The sequence below is a fragment of the Peromyscus eremicus genome, unplaced genomic scaffold (genome assembly GCF_949786415.1).
Source record: "Peromyscus eremicus unplaced genomic scaffold, PerEre_H2_v1 PerEre#2#unplaced_2569, whole genome shotgun sequence".
Classification (NCBI taxonomy): Eukaryota; Metazoa; Chordata; class Mammalia; order Rodentia; family Cricetidae; genus Peromyscus; species Peromyscus eremicus.
Window position 1 is genome coordinate 1 of NW_026736803.1, and position 16196 is coordinate 16196.

The 16196-nt window shown below is 43.2% G+C and overlaps 1 long non-coding RNA gene across 1 annotated transcript; it reads left to right on the forward strand.

Annotated features, from left to right (window-relative positions):
* The first annotated feature begins 12187 nt into the window (after positions 1 to 12187).
* LOC131902126 (uncharacterized) lies at positions 12188 to 15340 on the forward strand. The gene is made up of 3 exons (XR_009377019.1): positions 12188 to 12623; positions 12712 to 12748; positions 14769 to 15340. It is a non-coding gene; the product is annotated as an uncharacterized LOC131902126 (long non-coding RNA).
* Positions 15341 to 16196: the final 856 nt, after the last annotated feature.

The window sequence follows — 16196 nt, forward strand, 5'->3', positions numbered from 1 at the left end:
TGACATCAGTGCTGGAAGCTGAAATTCATCCTCTGCAAAAGTATGCACTCTTTTTCTTTTAATTTATGTGCACTGGTGTCTTGTCTGTATGTATGTCTGTGTGAGGGTGTCGGGTCTCCTGGAACTGGAGCTACAGACAGTTGTGTGAGCTGCCATGTGGGTGCTGGGAATTGAACCTGGGACCTCTGGAAGAACGGTCAGTGCTTTTAACCACTGAGCCATCTCTCCAGCATTCACTCTTAGCCATTGAGTCATCTGCCAGGCCCGTCAGTCTTTTACTGGCCAAACAGGATGTTCCAAGCAGATACAGACATTACTACCCTACCTGTTTGCTGTCCAAACTAAACTGCTCAAGGTGTGATTCATAGGCACTGCTGATATTAGCAGTAACAGTGAAAGTGGGCATTCTACTCCTTCCCCAAGCTACTCTCAGCAAGGATGCATGGTGGGTTTTGTGGCTTTTGGGCTGGTCGATATCAAACCCATGCATCTTCCTGTGCTGGTGGTCTAGGCTGCTGGTGCACTTGGGATCAAGAGTTCTACCTTTATGGTCTCTATCAATGAGGAGAAGCTCTGAGTCTCTACCAGGAATCTTCAACCCAGCGAGAATTCCAGCCACTCAGGCTTGCTGTATGCCCACCTTTAGGATTAGCAGTTTACAGTCATATGGTGCACTTCCTTATGGGACTTGTCTTGGTGTGGCCATCTTTTCCAGTCTCACACTTTATCTGCCTGGGTGGAGTGAGAGCCCTGAAGAGTACAGAGAGGCATCAGCAGAGGACTCTAAGAAGAAAGCACATCTCATCAGACTGCTTCCTTCTCCATAGTTCCTGGATTTTCTTGTTTGTACCCATGTTGGCTTACCTCATAGCCACCACCAAACAGAGGGAAGGAGCCCTTCCCCACAGCCTCTTATGGGTTATGTTGCTTATGATTTACTAGCATAATATGTCATGTGGAAGGAGGGTTCCTCCCACCCCAGAGCTGAGGACCGAACCCAGGGCCTTGAGCTTGCTAGGCAAGCTCTCTACCACTGAGCTAAACCCCCAACCCTGTTTTTTTTTTTAAGATTTATTTATTATGTACACAGTAATCTGCCTGCATGTATGCCTGCACACCAGCAGAGGGGATCATATCTCATTATAGATGGTTGTAAGCCATCATGAGGGTTCTGGGATTGAATTCAGGACCTCTGGAAGAGCACCCAGTGCTCTTAACCTCTGAGCCATCTCTCTAGCCCTCTGGAATGAGTTTTAAAGGCCACAGGACATGGTTATTCCTTTCATAATAACCCTCCCTCCACAAGCAGGAAATCAGACTGATATACTACTGGTTAGCTGCAAGTGCATTTATGTATACACACATGTATATACATACATGTGTGTCTGAAGTGTGTGCACATGTGTATGTGTGCAGGGCTCCTCAGCAGTATATCTGGCCTTCACCTGTCTGTACATGTGCTTAGTTCTTAGCTATTGCAAGGCAGATCTCAAGCTATTCCTTCTCCTATGAAAAGTGGATACTCATTGGGCCAGCCATTGATTGTACTTCATAGCCAATGAGATGTTACCATTCTTTCTCTGTACCACATGAGTTGCTATATTCTTCCATCTAGGGAGAAGAAAGAAAACTCTACTCATCCCCTTCCCTTTAACTGTGTCCCTCCTCTTATCCTGTATGCTATAAAAGAGTTGTCTTTAGACACTTCTCTTCTTGGCTGTGAGCCTAGCCTTTAATGGCTGAGCCATCTCTCCAGCCCCAGACACTTTCCAGTGAATGCACAAGGCACAAAGCCTGGATAATGATGCATTACATATACAGCTGAGTGCTGACAGAGGGGTGGAAGTGGAAGACTGTTTCCAAGTGACATCATTTTGAATGTCACTAGGTGTGTTAGACTGAACAATGAATCTCCAAAGATTTCTGCACATGTGACTATGTTATCTTTCAGGACAAAAAGGATTTTGCAGGTTGATTAGGAACCTCAAGATATGAAGCCAGGACATGGTTCCCAGGATAAAGACACTTGCCACCAAGCTTCAGTCTGATCCTTGGGACCCACATAGCAGAAGGAGAGACCCAATCTCCCCCCCCAAGTTGTCCTCTGGCTTCCACCAATGCACTGTGGTACATGGACATAATACACACAAATAAAACAAATAAATAAATAAATAAAATGCCAGACGTGGTGGCACACACTTTTAATCTCAGCACTCGGGAGGCTGAGGCAGGCAGATCTCCATGAGCTCAAGGACAGTCTGGTCTATGTGGTGAGTTCCAGTATATCTAGGACCCACATAATGAGAACCTGTCTCAAAAATAAAAACAAAAAAGTGTAAGATGGAGGAATAAGTATCTCCTGTTGCTGGCTTCAAAGTTGGAGGAGACAGATCAATAGCAAGTGTCCTGCCCACATCATGAGCTCCCCAGAGACCACCAGGAGTCTGAGTTCATATACAAAAGCAAAGAGCCTTTATTGCAAGCTTGAGCTTGGACTCTCTGTCTGTTCCAACACAGCGGCTGGATCAGGAAAAGCCCTGAGCTCAGTTATGGCAGGGTTTTTAAAAAGTAAAGGATTGTGGGGGTAGGGGAATTCCAGATTCAGATGGGGTTTGAACTCCTGACTGGGTAGGAGTGGGGCACAGAAGTCTTGTCAAACAAGGATTGATACTGGCATTGCTGCAAGGAAATTAGCAACTGATATACAAGTGATGTAAGCTGTCCTTAATGTTCTGGAGCATCTAGTACTTGTTTGTCTCAATTCTGATTGGTCCCCCACAGGGTACAGTTTGTGGCTTTTCCTGGTTATTGTAATGGTGAGGCCTAGTCCCAATATTGTTAGTCTGCAGCCTATCATGGCTGCACTCATGTTGTTAGACCTCTTCACAAGGAGTGTGTACATTCTCTGAAAACTCTGAACTGTCGGCAGCTGTTGTCCAGAAAGGAAGGAACAGGGTTCTGACAATGACTCCAGTGAACAAGAAGAGGAATTCTCCCCTAGAGCATCCAGAAAATAACACAGTGCTGTCAACCTCTTGTTTTCAGCCCTCTGAGACCCATTGCCCCAGATTCTGACTTCTGCAACAAAGAAATAAAATGAACAAACATTTAAGCCACCAAGTCAATGGTTTTTATTATGACAGCAAAAAAATTACAAGCAAGCAAGACACCGTGTCCCTCAAGTCTTTCTTCCTGGGGACAACTCTGAGAATGTGGGAGCACTGAAAGCTCTGACTGATTTTTATCCTGACCTAGAGATGGTTCCAGGAAATGACCAAGTTGGAAAGGAAAACACAAGCTAGTGTTCCCCTCTTTTCCTCTTTTTCCAGGAGAGGAACATGGGAAGTACACAGCAGAACATATACTGTACAAGATATTAGTTGTTTCTCCATGACTGCAGCAAAATCCTGATGCAGAAAGACTTACCATGAAAAAAGCTTTTGGCTCACAGTTTCTGAGGGTTCCATGGCTGCCGGACTCCATGAACTTGGGAAGAACATCAAGAAGCAGAGGGAGGAGACACAAACTGAGAAGAAGTGTAACCTTCAAGGCATGTCCCCAAGCACCCTACTTCTGCCAGCCAGGTTCTACTTCCAAAAGTTCCACAGCTTCCCACAGTAGCACTGCCAATAAGGGGAGCGCTTAATCACTCACATTTCCTATAGAAAGAAGAACAAGTAGACTCAAAGAGAAAGCCTGTCTCAAAAACCAAGAAGAAGGAGAAAGAAGAGGAAGAGGAGGAGGAGGAAGAGAAGGAGGAAGAGGAAGAGAAGAAGGAGGAGGAGGAGGAAGAGGAGGAGGAGTCAACTCCAACCCTTATCTACAGAGGGAAGATGTTACATAAGCAGGTATTGTTTGCACTAGCTAAGCCTGGTGGACTCCATTCACAGCACGGAACACACAGAGCACTCACTTCCAAATGCAGGACACATGTGCACACACTCATGTCACGTAAATGAGACCATTCAGGATGTATGCTTATGTGTTTACTTACACAAGGGCACTCAGCAGCCCAACATATGTGAGAAAAGTAAAGGCAAAACTTCCACCTCCAAAGAGCATTCTCCTCATAGTTGAAGACAAAACTCACTCTTCACATTAGCACAAAACCCTCCCTCTAATCTTTTGTGAGAGCCAAAGTCACATTTCAGTTTTTGTTTTGTTTTGTTTTGTTTTGTTTTGTTGCTTGGTTGGTTTTTGAGACAGTGTTTCTTTGTGTAGTTTTTTTGGTGCCTGTCCTGGATCTCACTCTGTAGACCAGGTTGCCCTTGAACTCACAGAGATCTGCCTGGCTCTGCCTCCTGAGTGCTGGGATTAAATTCCCCTAAACAAGTTTGGTTGACCTAACTGCACTGGATGTGCTTGATCATGTGGGCAAGAGGCATGCAGACAGGAAGTGCATCAGGATGTATGCTTGCCCTGATTGGACATAGGCAAGAGGTACACAGGGAGGAAGTAGTATGCCAAGCTATATGCTTGCCACTGACTGGACCTGATGGGAAATACTGTGGCCTTATGGGTTTGTCTTTTTAAGCCTCTGCAAAATGTGACTCCTGGCCATTTTCTGGAAATCCAGGAATGGACCTGGCCAGAGTCCATTGTCCTAGTCAGTGTCTAATTAAAGCTTGCTTCAAATTTGGCTCAAAATTGTGGTAGTGGTCTTATTCTCCTCTGGCAGGATTAACATCTCCCCTTGCTTGTACAAGTCAAAGATTTCTTTGGGGGTCACCGTGTAATGCACAAATAACATTTCATTTTTATTTAAAATCATAAAAATTTTCAGTATAACTTTTTCATTTCTCATGTTTTTTTTTTTTTTTTTTATAATATACGGAATCATCATCCTTGCCACAAAAACTTTTCCTCTCAACTTTTCTAGGTAACACAATTTCTGCTAAGTTAATAGGATTTTTCCCAAATCAGATGTGATGGCTCAAATCTGCAATTCCAACCCTCGGGAGGCTAAGGCAGGAGAATTACAACGCTTGGGACCAGCCTGAGATACAGAATGAGACCCTGTCTCAAGACACACACACAGGGTCAGGGGTTTTGTTTTCATTTCTTTTAGCTTGCACCTTGATGCTTGACAAGTGTCACTTAAATTGGTCTGAAAACAAAACGCTGGTGGAAATAAATAAGAGCTGGGCTGTAGTTAGTGCTCAGTCGGTAAAGCAGTCGTCCAGCACACGTGAAGCACCAGGTGCAATCCCAGCACTGCATGAACTGCCCTTGGCACTGCGGCCCTTTAACCCCAGGACTTGGGAGATAGAGAAGAATCAGAAGTTCAAGGATCTTGGATATGTAGCAAGTTTGAGGTCAGCCTGGGATACAAGAGAGCCAGAAAGAGAGAGAGAGGAGGGAAGGGGAGAGGAGAGGACAGGAGCAGAAAGGAAGGGAAGGAAGGAAGAAGGCTGGAAAGCCGTCTAGAGAGTACTAATTTTTACACGAGGTAATTTATTACTACAGTAGGTTGTTTACACCTTCACAGTATCCCATCCTCAGCTAATCACCTTCATTACAGAAATCTACCGGGCAGGAGAAGGCACTTTGTCAGTTTTGTTGTGAGGAAACTAGAGAAGCCGATAGTCATGGATCCAGTATCTCTAGTAACACACCTTGAGGTTAAGGGCAAGGAAAATTCAAATATTCATTTAAATATTTATCTCAGAGGTTTAACCAAGGAACAAACAAAACCCAGGGTAAAAGTGCGTGTGCCGGGGAAGTAAACCAGAGGAAAAACTGGAAAAGTAAAGCTTGTAAAGCATAGGAAGCCATCAGAAACTGTTCAGATAAGTTCTGCGAATGTGGGGATGGTGTCTGGAATGAAGAAATCAAGACCAAGGAGAAGCATAAATCCAGGTCAGAAACACAGGCGACTGACCTAGGATTACAGCTCCCAGTGTGTGTGCCGACAGAACACAGGCTGCTGGAGCTCACAGAAGTGTCTGAGATACTTTAATCTGTATCTTAAATTTTGGAAAACAGATACAGCTGTCACAGAATACACAAATGTCTACAATTAAACTGTGTGGGCATGCATACTTTTCCCTTCCTTTTTCTTCTGAGGGCTGAAATACCTAAGAAATAGAATAGTTAGGTATCTTTGCTATCACTGCTGGGTGCAATTACACACCTCTAATCCCAGCACTTGGATGGCAGAGGCAGGCAGATCTCTGAGTTCAAGGCCAGCCTGGTCTACAGAGCAAACTCTAGGACAGCCAGGGCTATATACAGACTCTCTCTCTCTCTCTCTCTCTCTCTCTCTCTCTCTCTCTCTCTCTCTCTCTGTGTGTGTGTGTGTGTGTGTGTGTGTGTGTGTGTGTGTGTGTCTCTATTTCTCTCTCTCTAGTATAATATTATATTATATTAATGTAATATTATATATATATAATATTTCTTTGCTGAGGATATGGGGGGATCAGAACTTCTACATTAGAAACATGCTAGGCAAGGGCAAAGATGCAGCTACTCAGGCGAGAATTAGAAGATTTCACGAGAAACCAGAGTAGAACAAAAGCAAGGGGCCAGGGCCTCCAGCCTCTATGTACCGAGTGACACAGCTGAGGCCTTTATTTTCAGCCCTGGCTTTACAGGCCCTTGTTCTCTCTCTCTGAATTCATCACAGAGCCCTGTAAAGTCAGCAGATCTTGCTTTAAAATCAGTGACTATCAACTGTGGGGCATGGTGGCACACACTTTTAATCCTAGCCCTGAGGAAGCAGAAACAGGTGGGTGTCTGTGAGTTCCAGGACAGTCTGGACTACACAGAGAGACTGTCAGGAATGAAAGGGAAAAATAAAGAAAAGGAAGGAAGGAAGAGAAGAAGGAAGGGAGGGAGGGAGGGAGGAAAGAGGGAGAGAGGGAGGGAGGGAGGGAAGGAAGGAAGGGCGAGGGAAAGAAGGAAGGAAGAAGGAAGGAAGGACATCTTCAAAATAAAGCAGAGCCTTTATGAGTAAACATATTTAAATGAAAAACTCACTATTTCTGATTTCTCTGTTGCTGTCTAGATGTTTCATCAAAAATGAATTCCAGCTCAAAAACACATGCAGAGTCACGTCTGCATCTGACACCTTTGTCTCTTCATTGCCTTGGTTTTTAATAATGGCTCTTAATAATTCAAGAATTTTAGCTTTTTCTGAGAAACTCACAGTCTAAGAAAAACAGACAAACATTTAATGGCGGTAACAAAACATGAAGGATGGTGCTAGAGCATTTGAGACAGCTTTCAGAAATTATGTTAAAAATGGTCTTCCATGAGAAAGAACGGGGAAGATGACTGCAGGCAGCAATGAGTGTGTGTGGCTGAACATACAGAAACAGCCCCTGCTAGACTGTCATTTCCAAGAAGTAAATAGTAATGACATTTGGTTATAGAGCAAGAGTTTCTCTTATTTTCTGAACTTTAACAATACACAAGGTATTCACTAAAGATTAGGAATTCCCCCTAACCAGCTGTTTTAGTTTCAACCACACAAAAGTTGTAGTGCCCCTTTAAGGAAAAGTTGCAAAATAGAGATCATGGAGGAATAGGGAAAAAGACTGTGGAAGTCAGTCTCCAGGCTCTGGGTCACAGTGTGACAAGAATACACTATTCCATCTGTATCTCTGGGAGACTTGGGGCCACAGCATTTTGCCCACGTGGCCAAAAGGCAGAATTTCCCTGGTTGCAGATGATGACAAACCAAATATTTAAACATCAAGCAGACTCCAAGGTCAGAGAAAACAGCTAATGTTTGGGCAAATCAATCACTTGAAACTTCTCATCTGTGAAACAGAAAACTGCCTGTCTCTCGGTACTTTTGTGCAGATCAACTCATATTGTTGCTACATGACCACACGTGTTCAGTAACCAAGCAAGAGGCTTAGTCATCCCTTATGTCCTATATAATCCCTGAGCTGCATGGTGGTGTAATTTACACAGTGTGATCACACAGTCTATGTGCACGCATGGCAGAGCTCCTAAGGCCAAATGTTCATGTACGGGGGCATCCATAAAAAGCAGGTCACAGACTCCTCCCCTCTTCTTCTCCTTCTTCCTCTCTCTCCATGCATAACCTTCCATAGGCCTAAAGCACATTCCCCTCTGTTCCTTCTCCTAATAAACTCCTACAGTGGGTTGTAGCTAGAGTTTTCCTGCTTGCCCACAGTCAGGACAAATCTCTCTCACCTGCCAGTCCCACAGCCACTCAGACCCGACCAAGTAAACACAGAGACTTATATTGGTTACAAACTGTATGACCGTGGCAGGCTTCTTGCTAACTGTTCTTACAGCTTAAATTAATCCATTTCCATTAATCTATACCTTGCCACATGGCTCGTGGCTTACCGGCATCTTCACATGCTGTTTGTCATCGTGGTGGCTGGCAGTGTCTCTCTGACTCAGCCTTCCACTTCCCAGCTTTATTCTCCTCCTTGTCCCACCTACACTTCCTGCCTAGCCAATGGCCAATCAGTGTTTTATTTATTGACTAATTAGCAACACACTTGACAAACAGACCATCCCACAGCAGTGGCTTTTCTCTCACAGTAAACAGTGCTGCTTAATGAATAATACAGCACCACGTAAAACTAACACTTGTAGGTAAAGAATGTAGGATAGTGTTGATGACGATATAGGCCATATATATTCACGTGTCTAATTGAGACACAGATGTTTGCTTGCTCCCTTGATTTAGAGAGACCGTATGATCCCGTTTGCCATTTATTTGCTCTGCAAACCTATACAACTGAAAGCTTTGAGTGCACAGAATGTGGTGTCAGAATTCCAACTTTTTGAATTCTAAATGAGTAGGACTTTTTAACACACGTTTCAAATGTGAACATTTCATATTGGCAGTTACTTCCAAATAAGCTATTTTTTAGAATGATTCTTCTACTTGGTTCAGAAATTATGCAGAGAAATACCTCCTTAGGGCTCTAAACTTTAGCAACTGACTGAAATCTAAGCAAAGGTTTCCTATTCTGTGTTTTTCCAGCCAGTTTCTAATTCCATCCCTAAAGACAACCAGGGAGCCTTCTCAGAAAACAAGCCTGTCTCAAGTTCCGCTCTGTCCCACACTAAGGCTTTCCTTTAGATGGAACAAAGTCTGGGTAATACAGCACGTGTTTCTGAAACGTCCCCAGTCCCTACAGCTTCCGGAATCCTCCTCAGGATCCACTAAGACCAGCCAAGTTAGGGAAGCCAACAGTCCTCCACTACCCTCCCCGGCATCCCTCCCACCACGCCCTTCGGTAACCTTGGTTACAGTCACGCCCTCCTCCGTAGCTGCCCAATCATAAAGGTCTGAGGTCTGACATCACAGAAAACAGCTAAAGAAGTGAAAGTGCCAAAATCTTGATTTGGTTCATTTTTTTTGGCTGTTCAGTGCTTTTTCACTGATGAAAATGGCCTGTGTGTGCAATAGGAAAAACTGGAGGCGATGGATCCGACCCCTGGTCATACTCATTTATATTGTAAGCATGCTGATCTTTGTTACCTTTGGTGTTTCGAAGTTTCACCAACAGGAGAAGGTAAGAGAGTCCAGCACCTCTACCCTTTCTTAGTCTGTTTGACAGAATCCCTTTGTCAGCCTTTAATGCTTGGGGGTCAGAAAAACATTTCATCTCTGAACATTAAACAGACCCGTCTGATCTCACTTTGCCGCTACAAGTGGAGGTGGGACCGGGTGGAGAAAAATAGTTAATGTTGCTGCTTAGAATGCTTCGCCAGTACCCATCAGTTCCCAGAAAACTACTCTTGAAATCATATCTGCTGTGCAGATATAGGGCTTGACCAGATCAGATAAACTACCTTGAAAGCTACGTTCTGGATTTTATAAGCTTTTAGCCTGCTTCCTGAAACGAAAGAATTCCCGTTAGTTGGACTTTGCTAATTGTTTTTACGTTTGAAGTTCCATCTTTTATTTGTTTCTTTAATGAGATAAAGCCTCATGTAGACCGGCTGTTTTGGGACTTGCTTTGTAGCCTAGGATGGTCCTCCAACGTCCACATTCTCAGTGCTTCTGTTTATTCAAAGCTGGGGATGGAACCCAGGGCTTTCTTCATTTGAGGCAAGCAAGCATTCTACCAACTGAGTTATGCTGGCCACTTGAAGTTACTCCTCAGTCAAAGCAAAAGTTTTACAAAAGTTCCTCGTGTATTTGTTTCTTTTTTTTTTTTATGTATTTGTTGTTGGTGTATTCGTGGGATGGCCCACTTGTGGAGGTCAGAGGACGGACCAGTTGGGGGAGTTGTTCTTTCCTTCCATCATGAGTGCTGAGTGAGGACTGAGCTCAAGAGATCAGTGCAGTGTTGGAGGCAAGCCCCTTACCTGACTCATCTCTCCGGCAGCCTTTTGTTACTTGTTGATGTCACAACATGACATCATGTTGTGACATTACTAAAGTATTACAAGCTGAATACCTAACATATCCGTAATATATGTATAAAATGAACTTAGAATTATTAATAATAACCAGAAAGTACTTTATTATTTTAGAAGAGTTATGACATACCATGCATATGACACCCCCCCCACCCCCCCCACCCCCGCTTTTGAGTGTGGAAATATTTTAGTTAAATAATGTGTCCAAACATGTCTGTAGGGTTATTTTGTTCACTAAACTTTTGTTGGCTTTTCTTATTATAGTTCATATAGTTATTTAAGACTCTTATGATATGACATTAAGTATTTCTCATTTGTTCAGTTTTTTGTTATTTAAAATATGTCCACCTAAATTTAGGTATAGCAATCATAATATAAATATAATTTCCTCACTTAGTGTTCCTTGGAGTACTTAATTCACTTAGTATTCTCTTAGCTGTGAGCTTCAAGCGTAGTTTGAAAGTGCCATGAACCTTTAAGACCAATTCTAATCTGCGGTGTAAACTGCTAACACCCCAAGTTGAGTCCCTCAAGTTCTGACAGGGATGTTTAATGGAGGACGTGCGGGTGAGCCTGTCAAATAATGCACTTGGATATGCAAGTCTGGACCTCAGAACAGTTTCAACTGCAGGTACACGTCTTGTTTAATCTACTCTCTGCCATAATAAAGGCCGTAAACTGGGCTGTGGAAGACGGCTCAGCAGGTGGAGCAATAACCAGGAAACCCGACCACCTGAGTTCCCTCTCTGTAACCCACCTGAATGGCATCTATGGCAAGATGAGAGGTGGACACAGAATTGCCTGGAAGCTTGCCAGCCAGCTAGCCTCCACTGTGCAGCACAGCAGCAGAAACAAGAGACCCTGGTTCCTAAGCTGGAAGGAGAGCTGACTTCCCAGAGCTGACCTCTGACCTCCACACATGCACACCTGCACTCACACACACAGAAGCACATGTGTATACCATGAACTGAGTGCCTTCAAGAGGAATTTGTTTTGTCACAGTCTTGAAAATGATTTTGGAGTCAGATATCCTGGGGGCCAGAAGGTTGCTGTCTAGGGAGGGTACTCTCAGGTTGCAGATGGCCATACTCTTGCTGAATCCTCAGGTGGTTGAACGATCTCATTTTGAGATCGCCAGCCCTATGAGACTATGACCTCATTTCATCTAAGTCCCCATCAGCTTTATCTCCAAATATGGCTGTTTGCATTAGGGGTTAAGTTCCGACCTCTGAAAGGGGAACACACCTAGGTACTAATGGTCAGACTTTAGACAGTGTCTGCAGTTAAAGAATGCTTGAGATCAAGGACACAGAGAAGGAACAGCAAAGACCTGGCACCGACATTTCCCAGGAATTCACAAGGAACCAATGAAGTGAATGCCCAGGAGGAGGGTTTCAAGGGGACATTCTGAATACTGTCCACTCTTGCCAACCTGCCTGTCACTCTTCACAAGTAGAAAGGTCAGTGGGAGCTTAGTGATCACTGAAGCTGGAAGGACCAAACCCAGAACAGAATTGTTGAAGTACGAATGTGTGGTGGAAACTTAGAATCCGGAGAATATATGAGTTTTGAAGATTTTGACTCCGAAGGAGCCTGAGAAATGATAGCACAATAGGTGGAGGGGACTGAGAAGTTTAAAGGAAGGTTTTGTTTTTGTGTTCAAGGTTAGAGGCTTAACTGGAGCATTTCCTCAAGATAGCTCATAAACAGCAAACAAGAATCAGATACAGAAAGCAAATAACACACTAGGAATGGGCAAAATATCATGTAAATGTTCTTTTTTTTTTTTTTTTTTTTTTTGAGGAAGAGGAGGAGAAGGGTTCTTTTGTCAGGCTGTCCTGGAGCTCACAGAGACCTTCTGCCTCCCAAGTTACTGGGACTAAAGGTGTGTGCTACCACACTCTGTAACACCCTCTTCTGACCTCAGCAGGTACCCACACTCACACATGCGCATATTCACACAGACACATACATAGAATTTACTAAAAAGTAAATCTTTTTTTAATTGCTACTAATTATTTGGGAAATACAAAGCAGTATTAGTAATCTAATGAAAATTTAAGACAAAAATATTGATCTTTATAGTTTTAATATCAGAATCTAAACCAATGTGTTCTTTTGTTTTTCAAGGTTGGAGTACACACTAAAGCGTGGTTTATTGCTGGTATCTTCATGCTGGTGACGGTACAAGTGTCCTTCTGGGGGATTCTGCAACACTTGGTGCATTTCACACAACCCAAACTTCAAAAACCTATTATGAGGTCAAATCTTAATGTATTTGCTATTACTACTATTGACTGACTTAAATCATAAACATATTAAGTGTTTTTTATGTTTTACTTTCTGTAGGATTCTTTGGATGGTTCCAGTATACAGTTTAGGTAGTGTAAGTATCTTTCATTGTATTGCATTAAGAATTCTTGGTCTGGAGAGATGGCTCATTGGTAAAGAGTACTTTGCTCTTCTAGAGGACCCAGGTTCAATTCCCAGCACCCACATGGCAGCTCACAACTATAATTCCAGTCCCAGGGAACCCAATTTCTGATCTCTGTAGGCACTAGGCACATATGCATACATGTAGGCAAAATACTCATGCACATAAAATAATAAAGTAAATAAATCTTTTTAAAAAGTCTTTTATGGGCCGGGCGGTGGTGGCGCACGCCTTTAATCCCAGCACTCGGGAGCCAGAGCCAGGCGGATCTCTGTGAGTTCGAGGCCAGCCTGGGCTACCAAGTGAGTTCCAGGAAAGGCGCAAAGCTACACAGAGAAACCCTGTCTCGAAAAACAAAAAACAAAACAAAAAAAAAAAAAAAAAGTCTTTTATGACACCTTTTTTTCTGGTTTTTTGAAACAGGATTTTTCCATGTAGCCCTGGCTGTCCTGGAACTCATACTGTAGACCAGGCTGGCCTCATACTCAGAGACCCACGTGCCTCTGTCTCCCCAGTGAGGGCTGGGATCAAAGGCAAGCGCCACTACCGCCTTGCTTCTCTTCTGACACTTAACTATGCTTACTAAAGAATGCTTAATAGCCAGGCAGCGGTGGCACATGCCTTTAATCCCAGCACTCGGGAGGCAGAGCCAGGCAGATCTCTGTGAGTTCGAGGCCAGCCTGGTCTACAGAGCAAGATCCAGGACAGGCACCAAAACTACACAGAGAAAGCCTGTCTCAAAAAACCAAAAAAAATGCTTAATAAAGTAATAAACACAAAATATTGACTTTTAAAAAGAGATTGATAGTGAAATTTTTCATGTTTTTTTTTGTGTTTTTGTTTTTGTTTTAGGTTTTTTTTTTTTTTTTTTTTTTTTTGAGACAGGGTTTCTCTGTGTAGCCCTGGCTGTCCTGGAACTAACCCTGGAGACCAGGCTGGACTCAAACTCAGAGATCCTCCTGCCTCTGTCACCTGAGTGCTAGGCTCAAAGGTATGCACTACCGCAACCCAGATTTTTCCTTCTTTATGTTTTTACTTATTATTTGTTTTTATGTTTTTGAGACAGGGTCTCACTATGTAGTTCTGGCTGTCCTGGAACTCACTATGTAGAGCAGGTTGGGCCCGAACTCACAGAGAGCCCCCTGCCTCTGTCTCCCAAGTGCTGGGATTAAAGCCATGCACCACTGCAACTGGCCAAGTTCACTTATTTTAGTGTTGGTAAGGAAGATATTATAATGAAAAAATGCAGATATTTCAAATATTTTTAATATGTAGCTGTTTTCCTTGCTCGCTTGCTTAAATTTAAGATTAGTGGCTCTTAATCTTTTAAAGAATGAAATATTGTAATTACCCTCATCCATACGTAGCCACAAGAGAATACTTTCCCACCCCAGGCATCAAAATGTGCTGATGCTCAGTTCCCTTATATAAAATGGTTAGCATCAGCATAGTGTGTCCCCTGTCCTTATGGTCAGCTCTAGATGGCTTATGACACCTGATAGAATATCAGTGCCATAGGCAGGTAAGAGGACCTCCATGAGTTCGAGGCCAGAGTGCAGACCTGGGGTCAGGGGCTGTTACAAATATTTCTGCTCCAGGGTTGGCTGAACCCATAGATGCAGACTCTCATAAGGATGCTGATTGCTCACTATGATGCTTTTTAGTTACTAAGTCTTTTATTTGTACCCCACCCCACCCCAAGAAAGAAAATAAAAGGAAAAAACACTTTCCACAGTAGACATAACTAAAGAAAATGGCTTTAGCCAGATGTGGTGTTGCATCCCTTTAATCCCATCACTCAGGTGGAACTCTTAAGTTGGAGGCCAGCCTGGTCTACATAGTGAGTTCCAGAACACCCAGGTTACATAGACCCTATCTGGGAAAAAAAAGAAAAAGAAAAAAGAAAAAAATGCCTTCAGTTGCATTTTCTGAATCAGTAGCATTTCTCTTTAACATCTGTGCTTTTCCACAGTGGTTGGCCTTAAAATTCCCCAAAGTTGGAATATATGCCGATACCTGTAGAGACTGCTATGAAGCTTACACCATTTATAACTTTATGATCTTCCTTACCAATAATTTAACAATTCGGATCCCGAATATAATGTTATACCTGGAAGCAAAGGATCAGCAACAGCATCTCTTTCCACTCTGCTGGTGTCCACCATTGGCGATGGGAGAGTAAGTGTGTTTGGTTTTGATGGGCCTCTGTGTGGGTCTTAAATATCAGTCAGCTCTCTGCAAGGGGTGGGGACAGTAGGCAGAGCCCTTACACTATGTAGCACGTAATACAGTTTGAAAGATAATAAAATACATTTTTACAATGTACATGTTGAGAGGTTTTTTTTGTTTTTTGTTTTTTTGTTTTTATTTTTACATTGCTTACCCCAATAGAAAAGTTCATCAATGTAATGAGGGAGAAAACCTTAGAAAATGTTTAATCAGCATCATTTTTACAGTTGGGAATTGGAGCCTAAATGATCATGCACGTGATCACGCAGCTAATTGTCTTGTACTTGTCTCCCTGCTGAGACAAAGTCACTGACAAAAGCAACTTCGGAACACAGTTGAGGGTGCAGTCCCTTATGGCGGGAAAGGCACGTGGCAGGTGCATGACGTCATACTGCATCTGCTGTCAGGAAGCAGAGAGGAAAGCCGGAACTCCGCTCACTGCCTCGTGTTCAGTCCAGGGCCCCAGCCTGAGGATGGCCACCCACCCTCAGGGTGGTTTGCCTTGTCCCAGGAAATCTTTCTGTAAACACATTCACCAGGAAGCTGCATCCTAAATGTCAATGCTTTATACACATGCATGTGCACAAGCTCACAGTTCATTTGTACCTCCGTTTTTCTCCTGTGTTAGTTAGAGCCATCACTATCAATTCTGTCAGCAAAGTTCCTGAGATAATCAGTTTTATTTGACTCACAGACTCAGGTCATTTGGTCCTGTTGGTTTGCAGTGTATCATGGCAAGAGTGGGAAACAGGAAAAGACCAAGGTCCCAGCACCTTCTTCTGTTCCTTCTGTTCTGGGTTGCACTATAGTGGAGCTGAAGGGAGGCTTTAGGAGATAAAGTTATTAAATATTTTCAAAATGGTCTTCAGATTCCATGTTGCCACCACATTCTTACCCTACTATCATTTAGGAGGACGAAATTGGCAGGATTCAATATAATTAGTGTCAGCTCTCAGCGTGATTTTAATTTAGAGGCTTTGCCATGTTCTGATGCCACTGAATAGTTGAGATGTTATGTTCTCTTTCTTCTGCAGAATGCTGCTCTTTCGATGCAAACTGGGAGTCCTGCAGTACACTGTGATCAGACCAATTACCACTCTTATAGCATTGTAAGTATGGCCTTCCCTTAGCTTTTTTTCTTTTATCTTCATGATACATGACTGGGAATATA